A 15,759-nucleotide genomic window follows, 5' to 3' on the forward strand; every position below is an offset into this window, starting at 1 on the left:
TATTTCCCATCCCTAGTTGCCCCAGAACTGAGTGGCTTGCTGGACTATTTCAGAGGGCAGTTGAGTGTCAACCACATTGCTGTGGCTCTGGAATCACATGTATTCCAGACCGGGTAAGGGCAGCAGATTTCCTTCCCTAAAGGACAATAGTGAATCAGATGGGTTTTTCCGACAATGGTTTCATGGTCATCCCAATATTTTTGATCGAATTCCAATTCCAGTATTTGCCATGATGGGATTTGAACCCAGGTCTCCAGAACATTAGCGGAGTTTCTGGATTAATAGTCTAGCAATAATACCACTAGGTCATCACCTCCCCCATATGTAACTGTGTTTCTCTCCTGACAGATGCTGCCAGAACTGTTGAGTTTTTCTGGCATCCTCTGTTCTTGTTTCAGATTCCAGCATTCCAGAAACAGTTAAGATAGAACATAGCACATTACAGCGCAGTACAGGCCCTTCGGCCCTCAATGTTGCGCCGACCAGTGAAACCAATCTAAAGCCCATCTAACCTACACTATTCCAATATCATCCATATGTTTATCCAATAACCATTTGAATGCTCTTAATGTTGATGAGTCCACTACTGCTGCAGGCAGGGCATTCCACGCCCTTACTACTCTCTGAGTAAAGAACCTACCTCTGACATCTGTCCTATATCTAGCACCCCTCAATTTAAAGCTATGTCCTTTCGTGGTAGCTATCACCATCCGAGGAAAAAGGCTCTCACTATTGAAGATTTCAGTCTCTTTTAAATTTAGCAGTGATGGTGAGAAATGGGGCATAAAGGAGCTGGGCTTACTGATCCCAGTTTGGAAGAAATAATAGCAAATTGGATTATTATTTAAATGGAAAATAATTACAACATGCTACTGTGCAAAGGGACCTGGAGGTCCTTGTGCATGAGTCGCAAAAACTCAGTCTGCAGGTGCAACAGGTGCTCAAGAAGGCAAATGGGATGTTGGCATTTATCGCGAGGGGGATAGAGTATAAAAGCAGGGAGGTCTTGCTGCAACTGTACAAGGCACTGGTGAGGCCGCAACTGGAGTACTGTGTGCAGTTTTGGTCCCCTTATTTGCGAAAGGATATATTGGCCTTGGAGGGAGTGCAGAGAAGGTTCACCAGGTTGATACCGGAGATGAGGGGTGTAGATTATGAGGAGAGATTGAGCAGATTAGGTTTGTAGTCGTTGGAGTTTAGAAGGCTGGGGGGAGGATCTTATAGAGGCATATAAGATAATGAAGGGGCTGGATAGGGTAGAAGTGGAGAGATTCTTTCCACTTAGAAAGGAAACCAGAACTAGAGGGCACAGCCTCAAAATCAAGGGGGGGTCAGTTTAGGACAGAGTTGAGGAGGAACTTCTTCTCTCAGTGGGTGGTGAATCTCTGGAATTCTCTGCCCACTGAAGTGGTGGAGGCTATCTCGTTGAATATATTTAAGTCACGGATAGATGGATTTCTGATCAATAAGGGAATTAAGGGTTATGGGGAGCAGGCGGGTAAGTGGAACTGATCCACTTCAGATCAGCCATGATCTTATTGAATGGCGGGGCAGGCTCGAGGGGCTAGATGGCCTACTCCTGCTCCTATTTCTTATGTTCTTATGTTCTTAAAATTATTCAGCTGAAAACAGACATGCGTGGATGCAGAGTGAGGATCCAGTGTTAATGTCACCACCCCACCTAATCACCACCACCACCCTTCCCCTCCCCTCCCCAACCTGGATAACCAATCAACTCTCAACATGGCAGCCCATTGACTAATCAGTAAGCTGTTGGTACTGAAGGAACTGTACCTTAGCAAGATAAAAGCAAATTACTGCAGATGCTGGAATCTGAAACCAAAAGAGAAAACGCTGGAAAATCTCAGCAGGTCTGGCAGCAGCTGTGAGGAGAGAAAAGAGCTGACGTTTCGAGCCCAGACGACCCTTTGTCAAAGCTAAAAGGCAGAGAAAGTGGGAGATATTTATACTGCAGGGGGAGGGAATGAAAGATGAGTCATAGCCACAAAAACCAGGGGAAAGGCTGCTAATGGCAGCCCAGAGAGAGAATAAAGGGTGTGAATGGCCAAACGGCAGAGAAGCTGTAAGCTGTGACGGATGAAGGTGTTGGGAGGGGGGGCGGTGGGGGGAAATGGAACAGAAGTAGAATGTAGAAAAGGGGAAGCGGGGGGAGAAAAGGTAAGGGAATGGGGATGAAGTGGGGGGGGGGGGAAATGAAGAAAGTCAATAAAGAAATAAAAGGTAGAGAACAGTAAAAAATTAAATAGAATAGAATGAAAACAAAGGGGTCGAGCTAATCATTCTGAAGTTGTTGAATTCGATGTTGAGACCGGAAGGCTGTAAAGTGCCCTGCCGGAAGATGAGATGCTGCTCCTCCAGTTTGCGTTGAGAAAGCAGGAGCCTGTGCCTTGAGGAGTGGAGAGCAAGTTATAAAATGAGGATAGGGCCTGGGTGGGATTGTGAACAGTGCAGACTCGATGGGCCAAATGGCTCCTTCTGCACTGCAGGGATTCTATGATAACGAAAGGTCTTTCTCAAATAATGTTCTTGCAACTTTAAGTATCAAATGTCAAGAAATGTAGCTAGTGTTTTTAGTTACCAACCCGATAGAGTGTCAATAATAACAATAACATATTTATAAAGCACCTTTAATAAAACGTCCCAACCTACGTCATAGAAACATTACACAAAAGGACACCAAGCCACATAAGGAGAGGAGATATTAGATCAGTGGAACAAAATCTTGGATAAAAGAGGTAGACTTTGAGAAATCCAAAAGAGGAAATGCTGGAAAATCTCAGCAGATCTGGCAGCTGTGTCTGCTTTGACAAGGGGTCATCTGGACTCGGTACGTCGGCTCTTTTCTCTCCTCACAGATGCTGCCAGACCTGCTGAAATTTTCCAGCATTTTCCCTTCTCAATTCAGATTCCAGCGTCCGCAGTAATTTGCTTTTCTCCAGACTTTGATGAAAGTCTTAAAGAAGGACAGTGAAGTAGAGAGAGGCAGGAAGTCTCAAGGAGTGAATTCCATAACTTAGGCCCTGGCAGCCGAAGGCACGGCCACCAATGCTAGAGGGAGTAAAACGAAGGATGCTCAAGATGCCAGAATTAGAGCAGCAAAGAAAAAGCACAGAAATCTTTTATAAGTAAAAAACAATTCTGAACATTTTTTTTTAAAATGGACTATTATTTCATAGAATCCCTGCAGTGCAGAAGGAGGCCATTTGGCCCACCGAGCCTGCACTGACAACAATCCCACCCAGGCCCTATCCCATAACCCCACATATTTACCCTGCTAATTTCCCTGACACTAAGGGACAATTTAACATGGACAATCCACCTAACCTGCACATCTTTGGACTGTGGGAGGAAACCGGAGCACCCGGAGGAAACCCACGCAGACACGGGGAGAATGTGCAAACTCCACACAGACGGTGACCCGAGGCCCGAATTGAAACCGGGTCCCTGGCGCTGTGAGGCAGCAGTGCTAACCACTGTGCCACCCGCTGAATATCTGGTTTACACATAGCAAGTTACTGAAAAATGCTACGTAACGTCAAGTACAGGAGACAGGATTTATATTTTTTAAAGTGGCTTTTTCCTTTGGCATGTTGGTTTGCGCTGACTGTTTTACCTCCTCCGACACAGGAGAAGCATTACAAGCTCAATCCTCTGACGCCAGATGAAACAAGAAGGTTGCACTATGGAATCACCATCCAGAAGGTTATTCTGAAAAAGATGCAGCTGGTCGAGTTAAAGATAGGCTTACTAAAAGCCATTCTCAGCTCCCTGAAGAAAAAGAGGAAAGTGAAGCATATTCGCAACAGGAACATCTGTTGTGCGTGTTCCTATTGCAACAATGCTAGTACCGGTACAGCTGGCACAGACATCAGTGTGGCTGGATCAGACCGATGAAACACTGCAAAGAAATGTACCACTAAATATTAGAACAAACTTAAAAATATCTAATAATGATTAAAATAATCTATTCTAATCTCAATACATCTGAATCGTGTCTGTCAACATTTATATTTAAGTTGAAGAGAGCCAGATTTCTTCGAAAGGGAACCCGGTGTTTTGGAAATTTTTGTTCTCAGAATATGGAAAAAGAACTTGCATTTATATAGCACCTTCCGTGACTACAGGGCATCCCAATGCATTTTATAGTGGGTTGAAGGATTATGGAGAGAAGGCAGAAATCATAGAATTCCAACAGCGCAGAAGGAGGCCATTCGGCCCATCGAGTCTGCACCAACCACAATCCCACCCAGGCCCCATTCCCGTAACCCCACATATTTATCCTGCTAATCCCCCTGACACTAGGGTCAATTTAGCATGGCCAATCCACCTAACCCACACATCTTTGGACTGTGGGAGGAAATCGGAGCACCCGGAGGAAACCCACGCAGACACGGAGAGAATGTGCAAACTCCACACAGGGCATCGAACCTGGGTCCCTGGCGCTGTGAGGCAGCAGTGCTAACCACTGTGCCACCGTGCCGCCCCATGGATTAAGTTTGGAAAAATGGGGATGAGGAGCATATCAGCCATGATCGAATGGCAGAGCAGACTCGATGGGTTGAATGGCCTAATTCTGCTCCTATATCTTATGAATTTATGAACAACTGTTAAGTGCTGCTATTGTTGCAATGTGGGAAATGCACCATCTGCTTTGAGCACACCTATCTCCCAGAAAAAAGCAGTGAGATTACCTTTTTTTTGTGATGTTGAGTGAGAGATAAATATTGGCCAGGACACAGGATAACTCCCCTACCCTTCTTCGAAATCGTGCTGTGGAATATTCTGCATCCACCCGGGAGAGTATGCATGGCCTCGGTGGTAACATCTCATCCAAAAGACAACACCTCCAACAATGCAGTGCTCCCTCAGTACTGCATGTGGTTTCAGTCTAGACAGTCGTGGGCACAGTGAAAAGTCTCACAACACCAGGTTAAAGTACAGTGGTTAGCACTGCTGCTTCACAGCTCCAGGGTCCTGGGTTCGATTCCTGGCTCGGGTCACTGTCTGTGTGGAGTTTGCACATTCTCCTCGTGTCTGCGTGGGTTTCCCCCGGGTGCTCCGGTTTCCTCCCACAGTCCAAAGATGTGCGGGTTAGGTTGGTTGGCCAGGTTAAAAAAAAAATTGCCCCTTAGAGCCCTGAGATGCGTAGGTTAGAGGGATTAGCGGGTAAATATGTGGGGGTAGGGCCTGGGTGGGATTGTGGTCGGTGCAGACTCGATGGGCCGAATGGCCTCCTTCTGCACTGTAGGGTTTCTATGATTTCTATGAACAGGTTTATTTGGAATCACGAGCTTTCAGAGCGCTGCTCCTTCATCAGGTGAGTGAGTGACTTTTGGGGGTAGCAAGTTCCAGATTTATGCGAAGTTTTGCATGAACTTGGCCTGACGAGGGGGTGTTGCAATCCTGTTCATATTAATTGTTTAAACAGTGGCATTCAGAGTCAGCTGTGCAATGAGAGAGTGGAGGACAGGACAGAGCAGGTACGATCCACTCACATTATTATTGAATTCAATATCACAATGGGATTTGAACTTGCTACTTCTTCATCAAGTGTCACAACCATTACACTACCATATTACTTTTGGTATCCCACTATCCAAAAACACAAAGGGTTTTCCGTTCTCCGAAATTTGGCTAGCAACGTATAAAATATCAAATACAGTCAACAATTTCCCATTTATGTTACAGTTAAACATGACTTTTACAAATTAAGTTTAGTTTACCTTGGCGTAGCTAGTGAAAATTCGTAAGCAAGATTCCCTTCCCGAGGCCAGTGCCACTGAGACACGGGCGTTATGGTAAAAAATTGCAGCATGCTGCTGTGCAGAGGGACCTGGGTGTCCTTGTGCAGGAATCTCAAGGAGTTGGTTTGCAGGTGCAGCAGGTAATTAAGAAGGCAAATGGAATTTTGTCCTTCATTGCTAGAGGGATGGAGTTTAAAAACAGCGAGATTATTTTGCAGCTGTATAAGGTCCTGGTGAGGCCACACCTGGAGTACTGTGTACAGTTTTGGTCTCCTTACTTGAGAAAGGATATACTGGCACTGGAGGGGGTGCAGAGGAGATTCACTAGGTTGATTCCGGAGTTGAGAGGGTTGGCTTATGAGGCGAGACTGAGTAGACTGGGGCTATACTCATCGGAATTCAGAATAATGAGGGGAGATCTTATAGAAACATGTAAGATTATGAAGGGATTAGATAAGATAGAAGCAGGGAAGTCGTTTCCACTGGCGGGTGAAACTGGAACTAGGGGGCATGGCCTCAAAATAAGGGGAAGCAGATTTAGGATTGAGTTGAGGAGGAACTTCTTCACACAAAGGGTTGTGAATCTGTGGAATTCCCGGCCCAGTGAAGCAGTTGAGGCTACCTCATTGAATGTTTTTAAGCCAAGGATAGATAAATTTTTGAACAGTAAAGGAATTAAGGGTTATGGTGAGCGGGTGGGTAAGTGGAGCTGAGTCCACGAAAAGATCAACCATGATCTTATTGAATGGCAGAGCAGGCTTGAGGGGCCAGATGGCCTACTCCCGCTCCTAGCTCTTATGTTTATATTCTTATGTTATAAAGGGGAGGTTGATTCCCTCTCTGAGAGCTATCACCTAACCAAAGAAGAATACCCCGCCTCATAATCTGTTAAAAGTGTGTGAGAAGTAGTACAATCGGCTGTCCGGCAACTTTTTGTGGTTAAATCAAAATAACTACCTGAGACTCTGTGTAAAATCAACAAGTAACATTTTATTTATCTAACTAACTGTAAACAGTCAACTAAACTATTAACAAACTGAATAAAACACTATTCCAATGGAATGCTAATTAGATAAATACAATTCCCACTTATTAACAAAAAATTTTTAGCCAGGTTTGTTGTCTTTCCAGAATCTCCTGTCTTTCTTCTGTCTAGAATCGTTGTCTTCTTTTGGTACCTTTGCTATTCAGATGAGGCTTTGAGCTAAAAGCTAGTAGCTGTGGCAGAGAGCAATTGCTGTGTCTCGCTAGAGCTGAAAGCTGTCTCTTATGCCTGATGCACTATCAATTAAGCAAAGACTAGTTTGTATGCAAGAACAAATAGGCTTTTATTCGCAAAAGACTTGGAGCACACCCATGCTGATGAACTGGTCCGGCGACTGAGGCAGGGGGATTGGGAGCAGTCACCTTTATACCTGGACCAGGGTGGGGAGGAGTCTCAGGCAGGGCCGGCAGGGGCATGCCCAGGTATGTCACACACACACACACAGGCAATAAGCTTAACAGTGGTTTACCACAATGCCCTATACCAACATCCCCATAATAGGATTGATTCTCAGGTTACCAAAACATCAAATTTAAATCTAATAGGCTGCTATTATTCAAGTGCCCAATTTAAATTGATTGGCTAAAATTCAAAAACAGCCTGTTGTCTTGGCAACACTACTGTTGGGCTTTTGATACAACGTTTCAGTCTGTGCACTGTATATGCATCTTTTTTTAAAAAACTTTAAGTAGAGAAAAAGCACTACCCTTTTTAACAGATAATTTTACAAACACCGAACTTGCAACAATGGGTCCATACGGAGTCTATGCTTGCGATAAGTTAATCACAAACTCTCTGCCATATTCTTGAAATAGCATCTTTCCAATTTTCTCTTTTTGTACCACATTCACTTCTTCAGCCACGTCGCCCCGTTCCTCCTCACCAGCTTTATTTTCCATTTTGTTCTTTGTCCGCTAACCTTTCCAGCCAATCAGTAAAGGCTCTTGCACCCTCTCACTCTCAACCCACTTTGAAATTTGTCAGAATGGACCCCCATTTGCCTTTCCATCAACTCATTTTTGATGCCATCTTGTGCACCATTTACTCCTAGTTAAGAGATGGGTCAAGAATAGAATGAGGAGAATATTATATGAAGCTGTCAATTTGCAGTACATTGCGGCAGGTTAACAGGCAGTTTGAACATATCCCTCTCTGCCCAAACTGTCATCTTCACTCATGCTAAATCTTGTCTTTCCCTTCATTTTCCACTTACCTCATATTGAGTTGATCTTTCTCTACACCCTAACTATGACTGTAACACTACATTCTGCACTCTCGCGTTTCCATCTCTATGAACGGTATGCTTTGTCTGTATAGCACGCGAGAAACAATACTTTTCACTGTATGTTAATACATGTGACAATAATAAATCAAATCACTAGTCTTTCAGCACCTTGTCACCTGATGGTATCTCCTTGCTGACTGAATGGTTCATATTCTTCAGTAGCTTACTCTATACATCCTCTGTTTGACATGTATTGGAAGGTCATTTAACACAGTGAGCAGAATCAAAACATTAAAAAAAAACAGCAGTAAGCCATACAATCTCTCAAGCCTAGTCCACTACTCAAGAGGATCATGGTTAATCTTCTCTGTTCCATGTTCCTGTCCTTTCCCCACATCCCTCAATTCCTTTAATGTCCAAAAAGTTATGAATAACTAACAGTTACTGTGGAGCTTCATGATCTGTGAACGATTCTCTATCCATAGGAATAAGAGTTAGCCAATTGTCTACTGTGCCGTTCGCTGAGATTTTATCTGCTCCATGATCTAAGTTCACATCCCTGCCTTTGTCCCGCATCCTTTTATATATTTGGTTAACAAAAGTTTACCAATCACAGATTTAAACTTAACAATTGATCCAGTATCAATTGCCATTAGCAGATGAGAGTTCCGAACTGCGACAATCCTGTGTGTGACGTGGTCCCCAACTCCATGTCTGTGTGGAGTTTGCACATTCTCCCCGTGTCTGCGTGGGTTTCCTCCAGGTGCTGGGGTTTCCTCCCACAGTCATAGAATCATAGAATCCCTACAGCACAGAAAGAGGCCATTCGGCCCATCGAGTCTGCACCGACCACAATCCCACCCAGGCCCTACCCCCATATCCCTACATATTTACCCACTAATCCCTCTAACCTACGGACACTAAGGGGCAATTTTAGCATAGCCAATCAACCTAACCCGCACATCTTTGGACTGTGGGAGGAAACCGGAGCACCCGGAGGAAACCCACGCAGACACGAGGAGAATGTGCAAACTCCACACAGACAGTGACCCAAGCCGGGAATCGAACCCAGGTCCCTGGAGCTGTGAAGCAGCAGTGCTAACCACTGTGCCACCGTGCCGCCCAAAAACACAAAGGGTTTTCCGTTCTCCGAAATTTGGCTAGCAACGTATAAAATACCAATTTCCCATTTATGTTACAGTTAAACATGACTTTTACAAATTAAGTTTAGTTTACCTTGGCATAGCTAGTGAAAATTCGTAAGCAAGATTCCCTTCCCGAGGCCAGTGCCACTGAGACACAGTCCAGAAGATGTGCGGATTAGGTTGATTGGCTATGCTAAATTGCCCCTTAGTGTCAGGGGTTTAACAATGTAAATAAGTGGGGTTATGGGGTTAGGGCCTGGAGGAATTGTGATCGGTACAGACTCAATGGGCCAAATGGCCTCTTTCTGCACTGTAGGGATTCTATGATTCTATGATTCATTCCTGAAAGATTTGGCTCTATTGTTTGGACAGTACCCTCTAGTTCCCAACCAGCGCGAGTAGTTTCTCTCCATCGGCTCTATCACTTCCCCTGTCCTCATTGACACAAATATATATTTTCCAGTAAGGGCAATTAGAAGTTTAATTGCATAAGTGGGAGGGGGCACAAAAGAGGTCAAGAAAGAACTCTCATAGAATTCTTACAGTGTAGAAGGAGGCCATTCAGCCCATCGAGCCTGCACTGACAACAATCCCACCCAGGCCCTATCCCTATAACCCCACATATTTACCCTCCTAATCCCCCTGATGCTAAGCAGCAATTTGCCAATCCACCTAACCTGCACATCTTTGGACTATGGGAGGAAACCGGAGCACCCGGAGGAAACCCATGCAGACACGGGGAGAACGTGTAAACTCCACACTGACACTGACCCAAGGTCGGAATCAAACCCGGGTGTCTAGCGCGGCGAGGCAGCAGTGCTAACCTCTGTGCTACTGTGACTGACTGATTTTCCATGCAAGAGTTTAAAATAGTAATGAGAGTAAACCGAACATTGATTAAGTGACAGTTAAAGGGATTGTGCGCAATTTGGGCACCACATTATAGGAAGAACATTTAAGCCATAGAGAATGTAGATTCACAGGTATTACACCTGCATCAGGAACAATTATGAGGAGAGACTTGAGATACTTAGGTGATTTGCACCAGAACAAAGAAGCCGAGGAGGAAGTTTTATTTAACATCATGAAGGTTATGATAAGGTGATGAGGGAAAAACGATGCACTCTGATTAGAAATTCAATGTCAAAAAAACATCAAATTATAATTCTTGAAGAGTAAGGAGATGTTGGGAGAAATTTGCATCGAAGGTTGTGGATAGGATGGAATGTTTTTCTATGAGGAGATGTTGAGACAATTTTTTAGGACCATTGTAAGAGTAATTTGAAGCAAAGCAGATAGTGTGAGGTTGGACAATGGGATTAGTTTGTGATTGCTCTAGTAAAAGAGCTAGCATCAACACAGAGAGCCAAGTAGCCTCCTTGTGATGTACATTTCAATGCTCCCTCCCCTATCCAGCCACATGGGGAGTCAGTGGTGTAATGGCATTGTCACTAGACTTGTAATCCAGAGGCCCAGGGTAATACTCTTGGGACCGAGGTTCGAATCCCACCATGGCAGATGGTGAAATTTGAGTTCAATAAAAAAAATTCAGCAAAATGTCTGAAATTAAATTAATGATGACCACGTTGCCAATTGCCATGAAACCCATTTGGTTCATTAATGTCCTTTCAGGAAGGAAATCTGCTGTCTTTATCTGGTCTGGTCTAAATCTGACTCCAGGCCCACAGCAATGTGATTGACACACAAAGATATACATTTTTGACTCTTAATTGCCCCCTGAAATGGCCAAACCATTCCGTTCAAGGGATAGGCAATAAATGCCAACAACACCCACAATCCTGAAAGAATAAAAAAAATTACTGTGACTGGTTCACCACTTGCATCTGCTACCCCTGCAGGTTGAACCTGGTATTGCCTGCCTGTATGGCTTAGTCTTGCAACAGGTAGTATATTTACCAGAGAGAGACATCAGGTGATGCATCTCGGCCTGGATTGATCTTTGGGAAGTTTATAAGAGGCAAATTGAGTTAAGAAGACAGGTGGTATTGAACAAAGAACAAAGAAAATTACAGCACAGGAACAGGCCCTTCTGCCCTCCAAGCCTGCACCAACCATGCTGCCCGACTTAACTAAAACCCCCTACGCTTCCGGGGACCATTTCCCTCTATTCCCATCTCATTCATGTACTTGTCAAGACGCCCCTTAGAAGTCACTACCTCCCCTGGCAACGAGTTCCAGGCACCCACCACTCTGTGTAAAAAATCTGCCTCATACATATATCTCTTTTAAAACTTGCCCCTCGCACCTTAAACCTATGCCCCCCCTAGTAATTGACTCTTCCACCCTGGGAAAAAGCTTCTGACTATCCACTCTGTCCATGCCTCTCAATCTCGTAGGCTTCTATCAGGTCTCCCCTCAACCTCCGTCGTTCCAGTGAGAACAAACCAAGTTTCTCCAACCTCTCCTCATAGCTAATGCCCTCCATAACAGGCAACATCCTGGTAAATCTTTTCTGTACCCTCTCCAAAGCCTCCATATCCTTCTGGTAGTGTGGCGACCAGAATTGAACACTATATTCCAAATGCGGCCTCACTAAGGTTCTATAAAGCTGCAACATGACTTGCCAATTTTTAAACTCAATGCCCCGGCCGATGAAGGCAAGCATGCCGTATGCCTTCTTGACTGCCTTCTCTACCTGCATTGCCACTTTCAGTGACCTGTGTACCTGTACACCCAGATCCCTGTGCCTATCAATACTCCTAAGGGTTCTGCTATTACTGTATATTTCCTATCTGTATTAGACCTTCCAAAATGCATTACCTCACATTTGTCTGGATTAAACTCCATCTGCCATCTCTCCGCCAAGTCTCCAACTGATCTATATCCTGCTGTATTCTCTGATGGTCCTCATCACTATCCGCAAATCCACCAACCTTTGTGTCGTCCGCAAACTTACTAATCAATCCAGTTACATTTTCCTCCAAATCATTTATATATATTACAAACAGCAAAAGTCCCAGCACTGATCCCTGAGGAACACCACTTGTCACAGCCCTCCATTCAGAAATGCACCCTTCCACTGCTACCCTCTGTCTTCTTTGACCGAGCCAGTTTTGTATCCACCTTGCCAGCTCACCCCTGATCCCATGCGACTTCACCTTCTGCACCAGTCTGCCATGAGGGACCTTGTCAAAGGCCTTACTGAAGTCCACGTAGACAACATCCACTGCCCTACCCTCATCAATCATCTTCGTCACTTCCTCGAAAATCTCGATCAAGTTCGTGAGACACGACCGCCCCTTCACAAAACCATGTTGCCCTCTCACTAATACGCCCACTTATTTCCTAGTGGGAATAAATCCTGTCTTGAAGAATCCTCTCCAATAATTTCCCTACCACTGATGTAAGGCTCACCGGTCTGTAATTACCTCGATTATTCTTGCTACCCTTCTTAAACAAAGGAACAACATTGGCTATTCTCCAATCCTCTGGGACCTCCCCTGTGGCCAGTGAGGATACAAAGATTTCTCTCAAGGCCCCAGCAATTTCCTCTCTTGCCTCTCTCAGTTTTCTGGGGTATATCCCATCAGGCCCTGGAGACTTGTCTGCCTTGATGTTTCTCAAGAACCCCAATACTTCCTCCTTTTTGATCTCAACATGACTCAAACTATCTACACATCCTTTCCCAGACTCATCATCCACCAAGTCCTTCTCTTTGGTGAATACTGACGCAAAGTACTCATTTAATACCTCGCCCATTTCCTCTGGCTCCACACATAGATTTCCTCCCTTGTCCTTGAGTGGGCCAACCCTCTCCCTGGCTACTCTCTTGCTCTTTATATATGTGTAAAAAGCCTTGGGATTTTCCTCAATCCTTCTGGCCAATGCTTTTTCATGACCCCTTTTAGCTCTTCTTACTCCTTGCTCAAGTTTCTTTCTACTTTCCTTGTATTCCACACTTGCTTCGTGTGTTCCCAGCCTCCTAGCTTTGACAAATGTTTCCTTTTTCTCTTTGACTGGGCTCACAATATCTCTCATTATCCAAGGCTCCCAAAACTTGCCATACTTATCCTTCATCCTTACAGGAATGTGCCGGTCCTGAATCTCTACCAATTTACACTTGAAAGCCTTCCACATGCCAGATGTTGATTTGCCCTCAAACATCTGCCCCCAATCTACAATCTTCAGTTCCTGCCTAGTATTGTTGTAATTAGCCTTCCCCCAATTTAGCACCTTCACTTGAGGACTACACTTATCTTTATGCATCAGTACCTTAAAGCTTACTGAATTGTGGTCACTGTTCCCAAACTGCTCCCCTGCTGAAACATCGACCACCTGGCCGGGCTCATTCCCCAATACCAGGTCCAGTATGGCCCCTTCCCTAGTTGGACTATCTACATACTGTTTCAGGAAGGCCTCCTGGATGCTCCTTACAAACCCTGCCCCATCCATGCCCCTAGCACTAAGTGAGTCCCAGTCAATATAGGGGAAATTAAAATCTCCCACCACAACAACCCTGTTACTTTTACACCTTGCCAAAATCTGCCTACATATCTGTTCCTCAATCTCCCGCTGGCAGTTGGGTGGCCTATAGTAAACCCCCAACATTGTGACTACACCTTTCCTATTCCTGAGCTCTACCCATATTGCCTCGCTGTAGGAGCCCTCCGAGGTGTCCTCCCGGAGTACAGCTGTGATATTCTCCTTAACCAGTAGTGCAACTCCCCCACCCCTTTTACATCCCCCTGTATCACGCCTGGAACATCTGTATCCTGGAATGTTAAGCTGCCAATCCTGTCCTTCCTTTAACCAAGTCTCTGTAATGGCAACTACATCATAGTTCCTAGTACTAATCCAAGCTCTAAGTTCATCTGCTTGACCTGTTACACTTCTCGCATTGAAACGAATGCACTTTAGTCCACCAGACCCTCTCTGATGTGCAATCCCACCCTGCCTGCTGTTTCTCTGAGTCTTACTGGCCCGACTCTCTCGTTCCCCTTCAGCTAATTCACCTTTGCTTTGGTTCCCACCCCCCTGCCAAACTAGTTTAAATCCTCCCGTGTGACACTAGCAAACCTCCCGGCCAGAATATTTATGCCCCTCCAGTTTAGATGCAACCCGTCCTCCTTGTACAGGTCCCATCTGCCCCGGAAGAGACCCCAATGGTCCAGATATCTGAAACCCTCCCTCCTACACCAGCTGTTTAGCCACGTGTTGAGCTGCACTATCTTCCTATTCCTAGCCTCACTGGCATGTGGCACAGGGAGTAATCCTGAGATTACAACCCTAGAGGTCCTGCTTTTTAACTTTCTACCTAACTCCCTAAACTGCTGCTGCAGGACCTCATCACTCTTCCTACCTGTCACTAGTACCAATATGTACCACGACCTCTGGCTGTTCACCCTCTCCCTTCAGAATGCTTTCTGTCCGTTCAGAGATATCCTGGACCCTGGCACCAGGGAGGCAACATACCATCCTGGAGTCTCTTTCACATCCACAGAAATGCCTATCTGTAGCCCTAACTATAGAGTCCCCTATAACTATTGCTCCAGTCCTCTTTGTCTCTCCCAGCTTAACAACAGAGCCAGCCATGGTGCCACTGCTTTGGCTGCTGCTGTTGGTATCCCCTGATAGCCCATCTCCCCCAACAGTATCCAAAACGGTATACTTGTTAGAGAGAGGGACGACCACAGGGGATTCCTGCACTGACTGCCTGCCCCTTCTGGCGGTCACCCATCTATCAGCTTGTACCTTCGGTGTGACGTCTCTAAAGCTCCTATCTATGACACTTTCCGCCTCCTTCATGCTCCTAAGTGCATCCAACTGCTGCTCCAACCTATCCATGCGATCTGTAAGGAGCTGCAATTGCGTGCACTTCCTGCAGATGCCGAGATGCTGGAAGCGTCATGGATCTCCCACATCTCACAAGTGCAGCACTTAACCCCACTGACTGACATTTCGAGCACCAATTAAATTATTTGAAAAAACTTTATAAAACTCTTACCTTCACTTTTACCTTCTCACAGTGGCCTTTTTTTTTTGGTTAGAGGAGGAGGGAGGGAGGGAAACACTAATGTAGTGTTTCGGGTTTACCGCTCCTTGACACCAGATCTTCTGCTTCCCACTTCTTGGTAAATGTTGCTAGTCCGACTTCTCCCAGAATGCACCAGTGAAGTCCCTCAGCCGCCTCTACCGGATGCTCTAACTCCTGTTTGTCACTGGAGGTGATCTTTCACTTCCCACTTCTGGTGAGAAAAATCGCTGATGAGAAAGTTCAGCCACTTCTCAAACTAACTTTATAAAACAAATTCTACAGGTCAGTGTGATGGGTAATAACGACAGTTCTTCTGTAGTATAAACTGTTGTAGGAGTCACCTCCAGAGTTTCACATTCTTTTTGCAAACTATTCAAAACTTCCAATCCCAAAACCTTTTGCCCTTTTTGGCTGATGATGGATCTCTGTGAAACCCGAAATATTTTCAGGTTTGCTAAATTAACTTCCTGAGCTCCCCAGCTTCCTCAGCAAGTTTACAGAGTGAAAAATGAGCAAACGCGGGCATAAACGAAACAGGTTCTAGATCCCAATTGAGTTAGTAGACCTCTTTAGCACAGCAGTAG

This window comes from Mustelus asterias, chromosome 21 (assembly GCF_964213995.1).
Source record: "Mustelus asterias chromosome 21, sMusAst1.hap1.1, whole genome shotgun sequence".
Classification (NCBI taxonomy): domain Eukaryota; kingdom Metazoa; phylum Chordata; class Chondrichthyes; order Carcharhiniformes; family Triakidae; genus Mustelus; species Mustelus asterias.